Raw genomic sequence first — 10,203 nt, 5'->3', positions numbered from 1 at the left:
AGTGGAATTGAAAAAAAAAAAACTTTCAATTTCATTCTCTACTGTCTAAGAACTAACTTCTGAGCAGTATAACGAACCGACACGTATGCTCCTACTCTTATGTAACTCTCGGGTACATACTTTGCAAATTATCCTTGTATTTTTAAGACTTTACTGAATAAAGAAACAAACACCATCAGCAACATTAGGTACCGGTAGGTACCTGTAGTTCTTCTCTGCTCCATCCGATTCCCTTCAGGACCTCTTCCAGAGTATGATTACAAGACTTGATGAACTCTGAGACCTCTTCCACGTGGACTTGTCGGCGCTCAATGACCAATGACGTAGCAGATGTCTGATGAAGCTTGTCGTCCATGATGACAGTTACAAATGTATGCTATAGTTTGCAGCCAGAACTTGATGCTGGTATTTATAGCCAAGTTGCCAGATCTACAGAGATTATGCACATGTTCATAAAGCAGAGATTTATACACTCATAAAAATAGTTGAACTGCTTTTAAAACAGAGTATCAATGGAGTTTCAGAAACAGGTGTCTATCTCCAAATAATGTAGATATCCTGGACAGGCACAGAATCAACAAGTATGCTGAACCTTAGGCCTATAGACAGAAAAATCCATCTTTTTTTTTTCATTTTATTTCAACTTTTACAGCTCTCTTGACGGGATTCCATGAATCCAAACGCAGTCTCTGCAGAGCATATCCCAGACGACAAGATAGACAGACTGATGTTTCGGTCAAGGTCAACCCTATAGCCTGACCAGATATAGAATCTACCATATAGGATCTATGGTTCTAGACTCTATGCGACAGCACTGTGTATAGTTGGGTCAATTACATCAAATCAAACCAACATCAAGATCAATGTTCAGAATAATGTTACAGGCGTACATTGTACTGCTTCCACATAAATCCACACACCCGTTTGCCCGATCATTCAAGGAAACCAAAATTTCCCTGTCAGTCAGTCACACAAGTGCAGGAACACTCGCATATCACTAGCCTGTATTGCTGTAGTAGGCCTATTTGTACCCTAAGTGGATATTCCTTTCTCATTTGATTTGTCATGTTTGTTGATAACTGCAAAAGGAGCGTGATTACTTTACATGATGGGCACCATGCGCATGCCATGGGCATACACCGGTCCGTACATTGCATACCGGATACCGTCAGTTAAGAGTAGAATTTCTACAGTGTAGACTCTTAAATCACAAAATACCCAGTCTGAAATGTCCATTTAAAAATCTAACTATAATGGTGTAGTGGAGCGCCCCGGGGCTAGTCATAAAACCCTGAACACTAGACTAGCTGTCTGTAGAAGTTTGGGCCCTGGTAGTGGTGGGTCATTGGAGGGACTCTACACTACACAGGCCAAACACCTAACCCCGGGGCGCGCAGGGGGGGGGGGGGGGGGGGGGCGCTGATTGGAGTCGCTGGTGCGGTAAGCCAAGCACTAACAGAAAGGGCTCTAAATCTACAAACAAAAAAGATTACGATTTCGCTACCTTATTCGATACACGTAAACGACAACGTTTCGGTACGTTGTAGGTTTTGCAGCTTTTCATCTGCATGATACAAGTCCGTTGCTGTTGCTAAACCCGGAGCACTCCTTGTATCGTTATCGTATACACAGTAGTTGTAACCCCCGTTGTAACGCCGAACGGCGTTCGGTCGGCGTTCGGGCTGTGTTTCGCAGTTACTTAGTATACTGTACTCTGCTGCTCTGTTGCCTAGCCTGTAACGTTAGACACTGAACGTTAGAGTTCTACGTGCTGTTAGAGGAACTTGAAGGGTAAGCATGACTACTTACTGATCCAGGCAGCTAGTACACCTATCCAGGAGATCTGTGCCCGTTGTTGCCCACCCGGCAAGAAACCGTGCCTGGATGGAGATGCCAGCCCATGGTCCCCGTGTTTTAGTCAAATGCGTACGCGGGCGCACGGCGCAAGTTTCCTATAGAGACCTACGCTATCGACTTCTCTTTGGCGCTTACGCTTTGGCCCACTTTCCCGAGTCCGAAGAAGTCCGATTCACTGTAGTCAGTGGTCCGATCACAGTTCGGCTCATGATTCGGCTGAGGGGGATGACAGCTTTAGCAAACTTCTTTTGTGATGTCATAATAACAAGCACATAATTATGCACGCACCCTGGCATTACTACAGACTGCGCGATGCGCAGAGAAGACAACAAAGGCAAGGTTACTTAGCAACACCTACGCACTTTACTCTTGATGGCAGCTCAACTTCGGTAATCTTCGTATCAATGCTAACGGTGATCGGCAGTGTCATCAACAGCGCCATCTACACTACCGGGACTATGCCCCTTTAATTGTTGGATGAGCCAGCTTTCAACGCAACTCGTATTCTGCATGTCGCCCTCTACAACAGCCTTTGAACGCAAACACTGGGTGATTTCAAGTTCGGTGCTAGTGTTAGTGCTAGTGCTAGCCCACGAATAATAGCGTTAAATCGAGCTCCAACACCGACGGTCAGATTAACGAGGCGATACCGATCAAAATTATCGATCACCAGCACTAGGTGTTGGAATCACAGCACCGCGAGCTCCGCGGTAATTGCGCGACGAAAAAAGTTATTGCGCGTGATTACAGTCAAATATTAAAAGATGTAGCCAAAATTGCGTAGTTTTAGAGACATAGTGAGGAAGTCATATTAAAATGCCACAAATTTCATCCACTCCCCAAAATACAACTATCTTAATTTTGCTCCCAGGCTCAGATTTATGAAGCCATGTCGAGAGTGTTCGTGTACGTTTCGTGGGCGACCACTGTATCACTGGCGTAGCCAGGGGGGGGGGCGATGGGGGCGGTCGCCCCCCCCTAAGATTTGGACCAGGGATTTGGGAGGCGGAAAAAAAAATGCGTGTATACTGTATGCATGCACATGAAGCGGGTCTCCTTTGCAACCTTTCATCAAACAAGATATTTTTTTGAATATTTCACTCAAAGTGTGCATCAGATCGTTGAATTTCAATTCAAAATATGCAAAATCTCTCGTGCTTGGGAGGGGGTATCCCCCTCCCAAACCCTCCCCCTCTGTGCCTCTTTCCCTAGCTTAGTACACTTCTTAGATTTACAAAAAAAAATTATGAATAATTCTGAGTGCACAAGACTTATCACATACCTTCCAAAAACTCAAGGTTCCCTCATGTATAAGGGGAATTTCCCCTTTTAATCGACCCTTTCCTCCCTCAGTCCCCTCCCCCATCAGTTTTTTTTTTTTTTGATTTCCCAAATGTTGATTCCATCAAATATGCGTATACGAGATATCTCAATTTCAACCTTAAAAAGGCAAAAGCTCCATCGGAAGGGAAAGGCGGAGATAACACTCGCCCACGCCTTCTCCCTGCTCACCCGCCCCTCCCCCCCCCTTCCGCCATGCATATAAGTAGACTGTGGCTATACCCAGATCGCTTTATTTCAATTCTAAAAACGCAAAAGCTCCGCTAGCGGGAGGCGGAATTCCCCTTCCCCTAAGCTCTACCTCACTAGACTTTATACACTGACACACAGATGGTGCACATTCGGAATAAGAGCTAAATTCCGTGATTTTAACACTTCGATGAAAAAGTATTGCACCAAAACTTTGCACTAGATCGCTGAATTTCTGGTCTGAAAACGCAAAATCCCCTTCGTGTGGGAGGGGATATGCCCCTATCTACAACCTCGTGTGCATGCTTTTTCTGTTTGATTGCTGAACAGACAGCGTTCATGATATTCAGTGTAAGAATTAATACAAGAAGTGTATTCAAATATAGGCAAATTGTTCAATAATAATCTACACTAAAATATACTGCAACCTCAAACAAGTGGGACTGCTTCAACTCGTTAAAACACGCAAAAACATGCATCAAATTGCACCATTTTGCAACATCAATATGCAAAAAGTTCTCACCGTGGGAGGGGGTACACCCCCCTCCCACACCCTCCCCCTCCCCCTTCGCTCGCTCCGCTCGCTCGGGTTCAGTCGCTTTCATGATATTCAGTGAAAAGAATTCATACAAGAAGATTATTCAAAAATGATACCATTTTATATGCAAATTGTTCAATAATAATCTACATCAAAATATACTGCTACCTTACACTAATGTTACTGTTTCACGTCGATAAAACGCGCAAAAACATGCATCAAACTGCATCATTTGCAACATCAAAATGCAAAAAGTTCTCACCGTGGGAGGGGGGACACCCCCTCCCACACCCTCCCCTCTCCCTTCGCTCGCTCCGCTTGCTCGGGTTCAGTCGCGTTCATGATATTCAGTGAAAAGAATTAATACAAGAAGTGTTAAATCATACCATATTATAGGCAAATTGTTCAATAATAATCTACATCAAAATATACTGCAACCTTAAACAAGTGGGACTGTTTCAACTCGTTAAAACACGCAAAAACATTCATCAAGTTGCACCATTTGCAACATCAAAATGCAAAAAGTTCTCACCGTGGGAGGGGGTACACCCCCTCCCACACCCTCCCCCTCCTCCTTCGCTCGCTCCGCTCGCTCGGGTTCAGTCGCGTTTATGATATTCAGTGAAAAGAATTAATACAAGAAGATTATTTTAATGACACCATTTTATAGGCAAATTGTTCAATAATAATCTACATCAAAATATACTGCTACCTTACACTAATGTTACTGTTTCACGTCGATAAAACGCGCAAAAACATGCATCAAATTGCACCATTTGCAACATCAAAATGCAAAAAGTTCTCACCGTGGGAGGGGGGACACCCCCTCCCACACCCTCCCCTCCCCCTTCGCTCGCTCCGCTTGCTCGGGTTCAGTCGCGTTCATGATATTCAGTGAAAAGAATTAAAACAAGAAGTGTATTTAAATTATGCCATTTTATAGGCAAATTGTTCAATAATAATCTACATCAAAATAAACTGCTACCTTAAACAAGTGGGACTGTTTCACGTCGATAAAACGCGCAAAAGCATGCATCAAATTGCACCATTTACAACATCAAAATGCAAAAAAGTTCTTACCGTGGGAGGGGGGACACCCCCCTCCCACACCCTCCCCCCCTCGCTCGCTCCGCTCGCTCGGGCTCGGTCGCTTCGCTCCCTCGCAGACTAACCGCCCCCCCTAAGATGAAATCCTGGCTACGCCGTTGCACTGTATTAGCATAGACTTTGCACGTAAAACGTGCATCTATTATGGACGTGAATAAGAGTCTCGCACGGCAACGCTAACACCAGCACCGAACTTGAAATGACGAAAATGTTAATCCCTAGGGGCTAGTGTTAGTCAATGGCGAAAAAGCACGTAAATCGCTAACACAAACGGCGGAGCTCGGTTCAGCAGACGACATTCAACACCGAGCCAAACACCAGCAACCGGAAATACGTCATAATTTTGAGGTCAACTCCCAACACCGACGTGATTTCAAGTTCGGTTTTATCGCCGGTGCTAGTGCTATCTCAGCACTAGCACTAGCACTAGCACCGAACTTGAAATCACCCACTGGAGTCGAGTACAGTCACTTGAGTACAGTTACTCGACAGGTGCTGCTCATACTATCCACTACAAACACTGGTGCTGAACAAATGCTAAGACGACAATAAATAGCATCAACAACATCATCAACAAATAGTAGTACATGTACTGACTAGTAATAATTGGGAAGAAGATAAAAGACGGAGGAAGAATATAATAATGGTGAAAATAATACCGAAAGTGGTACAGTTTACTTATACGAAACCAAATTCGCCCCCAAAGTGATGACTTAGTGAAAGCAGCAATATTAGTAGAACACCTTAGAAAAAATGTGAGGAAAATTCGACGATCGATTCAAAGGTTATGACTTTTTTAAAGTTTCGGTGACAAGGAGACTACAACACTTCACGACGTAATTCTAGACAAAGGTGTAAAGAAAAAATTATAAAGAAAATTCAACGTCTTTTCACTTACAGTCCGACCTCTCCTATCCGGCCTCCCTTTATCCGGATCTCTTTATTATCCGGACGCGATCTGCCGTTATTATTATCATTTATATTTTGGATCAAAAATTTATCTTCCGTCGATTGGTTAAAAGAGCTTCGCGTGATTATAGGTATTTTGAACTATTTTAGAGGGTTGGTGTGTTTGACACTCCATGAAGTACTATTTGCAAAATGACGTCACTTTTATGACGACATTTTGCAAATAGTATACTATTTGCAAAATGATGTCACAATCACCCTTCTTTACAATCAAGTGTACGTGGTCCGTCCACGTCCGGTCCCGAATTCTAGTGTTCAGGTTTGCAGCGGCCATACGAGCGCTTGGATACATGCGACGGGCAGCTCTGGCGGTGCCACGGCTGCTACGTTTTTCAATTTCCGGTCTCTCGCACTGTTTCGTATTGCAGGCAGTTCGGGGCTGCGCCCCTCAGTGAATAGTACTAGTTTGGAGTCACCTCTGCCCATAGTTTTAACAAGAAACTCTCAAGGCCAAGTATATTTGTATACATAGGCGCCGGAAGTGGGGGGGCAGGGGGGGCGGCCGCCCCCCCAATCCAAAAAGTGGGGGGGCAAAACGCATTTTTGCCCCCCCAAAAAGCCCCCCCCCCCCCCAAAAAAAAAAAAAAATAATAATAATAAAAATAAATGAATAAACAAAGAAAATAAAATAAATATGTATACTGTATGAATAAAAGGGAAAAAATATGGCTACAAACGGCAGCTTTTGGACTGTAAAATGTCAAAATTTTCAAGCTCGCTCGCTTCGCTCGCTCGCATCCAGCAGTTGAGCCCGGTGCGCCTCCCCCTTAATTTCTAAAGCGAAAAACATAACTACGACGGCAGTTGTTGGACTCTAGAATGTCAAAATTTTCAAGCTCGCTCGCTTCGCTCGCTCGCATTGAATCGTTATGCCATTCTCCTAATGTTGCTGACAGTAATTGCCAGTAGTTGCGCCCGATGCCCCCAACCCTTAATTTCCAAAGCGAAAGATAAATATAGCTACAAACGGGAGTTTTGGGACTGTAAAATGTCAAAATTTTCAAGCTCGCTCGCTTCGCTCGCTCGCATTGAATCGTTATGCCACTCTCCTAATGTTGCTGACAGTGATTACCAGCAGTTGCGCCCGATGCCCCCCCCCCTTAATTTCCACAGCGAAAGGTATAGTTACAAATAATTGGAGTTTGGGGACTGTAACATGTTAACATTTTCAAGCTCGCTCGCTTCGCTCGCTCGCATTGAATCGTTATGCCACTCTCCTAACGTTGCTGCCAGTAATTACCAGCAGTTGCGCCCGATGCCCCCCCCCCCCCCCTCCTTAATTTCCAAAGCGAAATATATAGCTACAAACGGGAGTTTTGGGACTGTAAAATTTCAAAATTCTCAAGCTCGCTCGCTTTGCTCGCTCGCATTGAATCGTTATGCCACTCTCCTAATGTTGCTGCCAGTGGAATTGCCAGCAGTTGCGCCCGATGCGCCGCCCCATTAATTTCCAAAGTGAAAGATATAGCTACAAACCCCAGTTTTGGGACTGTAGAATGTCAAAATTTTCAAGCTTGCTCGCTTCGCTCGCTCGCATCGCTCGCTCGCATTGAATCGTTATGCCATTCTCCTAATGTTGCTGCCAATAATTGCCAGCAGTTGCGCCCAATGCGCCCCCATTTATTTCCAAAGCGAAATATATAGCTACAATTAAAACTCCAGTTTTGGAACTGTAGAATATCAAAACTTTCAAGCTCGCTCGCTTCGCTCGCTCGCATTTTATTGTTATGCCATTCACCTTATGTTGCTGACGGTATATAATTTGTCGATCGTTTCACACCGTCATTCCATAATCCATGTAAGGAAAACTTACAATGTTCCTCAATGACTGCGTTGTTGAATGTATCACATTCCGTAATGTATTGTAGTCCCATTATTGCTCACGCACACACGCACAAGCATACGGACCGTCAAAATTACTTTATGGTTCCCCCATGTTTCGACCCACCGTACGCCACTTTACACACACACACACACACACACACACACACACATATATATATATATATATATATATATATATATATATATACATATATAATAGATGTGTGTGCGTGCGTGTGTGTGTGTGTGTGTGTGTGTGTATGTGAATATTGTGTAACATATGCATGGTCTAATCTTGAGCCCCCTCCAATGTTTGCCCCCCCAATCCAAAACTGCTTCCGGCGCGCCTGTTTGTATATTATTACTCTCTTTTTTGGGGGGTCAATCTATAGTAATAATATTACGGGGAAAAGGTATATTTCAAACTAAAAAAAAAATACCCAAACTCACATGAAATAAAGATCATTCCCAACACAATTAACATACATTCACATCAAATGTTCATCTATGACAGCATGCCTCTCCCTCTCTCTCGTCTTCTCTGATAATCAGCACTTTAATATAAATAACTTTATGTCACGTAATAAAGAACAATAATATCCACGATAAAAAGAGTTACCTTTTACAATAAGCTGCATTATGTCCTTATTGTGTTATGTTTTATGCCTCATATCGCCTTTCGAAAAGATAAGGGCACACACATTTAGATAAATACAGTAACATTCATATTGCTCATCAATGACTTACCTTTGGTCGGGAGAAAAGTATACAGGGCAATTATACTGCAGATTGGATTCAAACTCAACAATGTTGACTAAGATTTCTGCGCGGGTTTTGATTATTCTCCGCTAGACGAGTGCGTTTAAACAAGCATTTTTATTTTGATCTGTCTTCACGCAAAAATGTCGCCATGAAAACATTTTTAATTTTTACGCTAATTTTACTCTTCCTATTTTTGTTTGATGAAAGTGGTAAGTATTCACAAAAAGTACTTTATATTGCGATTTTAGTTATCTTGCGTGATTGTAAAATATACGCATTTAATGTACATTGCTCTCTTGTCAGTGCTTGTGTTCTATTCTAAAGGTTATGTATACAGCGACTTATGCATTGTAGTTGCAGTGAGCCGTCTGTAGGACCCTACTGTTCAAAACTAGTGAACTGTGTATGGATTAATTTATTGAATCTTACTATGCGTAAGGTATCTGATAATAATGATTTTCTTTTAAAATTCTGCTCAAATCTGACAAATTGTGAAAAGGGTTACCACGTTATCATGGCAATTAAAAACAAAAGGGTATTGCTTCTATTCTTATTTAAAAAAAAAAAAAAGACTGTGACTTACACTCTTAAAACATCCGGGTCAGAACTGACCCGGAAAGGGTCCGCTGGGATCACATCCCGTTCCGGGTCAGAAATGACAAGGAGTGGGGTCTTACATGACCCTATTCAGAGTCATGAATTCGGTTAGGGTGACCCCATTCCGGGACTCATGACCAAATTCCAAGTCATTTTTTTTGACCCGGAACGGGGTGTGACCCCAACGGACTCGGTTCCAGGTCATTTCTGACCCGGATATTTTCAGAGTGTACATCTGCACAATGAGATTTACAATTCACACATTCACAAGAGCATAGTTTATCATTGTGTCGTTGCATTAAAAAAAAAGAAAAAGAAGATAACCGTAGTTTCCCTTTATGAGACTCACTTCTTTGTTCTAATACTCTTTTCATTCAAAAAAAAAAAAACCAACAGGTTTTATAAAAATCTTTGAGCGATTCCTGAGGTCTCTCGGAAATTAGGGAAAATAAAAAAATTCACTCTCAACTCATTATTTTCTGTTGATTCACTCCTTCAAGAGTGAACAATTTTACGGGGGGGGGGGGGGGGAGTACCGAAATGTTTGGCATTCTAAACATTCTCACGCTTCGAAAAGTTGACCAGGTGATAATCATGGTATTGGAATTTTAATCTAACGAGCATGGATGTTGCTTTTTCTGTGACCTTCTTCTGTTTTTCAGTTTAAATACCTTTGACTTCATCTGAGTGACACATTGATATCATAATGTTTACCTATTTTAGAATCATGCTGCGGCAGAAGAAGGAGGAGGCGGAGGCGCTGTAAGTTTACAGCTCTGATCAATCTTATTAATGTGTATTTTGACTAGAAATTAATGTTCAAGGAAATAGTGTGGGAAAACAATGACTCTATATGATTTCATATATTATGTCATTTCAAGACGACAGTTATTTGAAACGAAGTCTTATGATGGCTTCACCGTTTATCTTGAATGTAATGAATGTGTGATGTAATGTAATAAAGTGATGAAGAATAAAAATGATGAAGTATACTGTAAGCCATAGGATTTCTCTGTATG

Source organism: Diadema antillarum, unplaced genomic scaffold (assembly GCF_040938485.1).
Source record: "Diadema antillarum isolate AM-2024a unplaced genomic scaffold, OU_Dant_1.0 scf00000060, whole genome shotgun sequence".
NCBI classification, from domain to species: Eukaryota; Metazoa; Echinodermata; class Echinoidea; order Diadematoida; family Diadematidae; genus Diadema; species Diadema antillarum.
Note: the sequence above shows the minus strand (reverse complement) of the source record.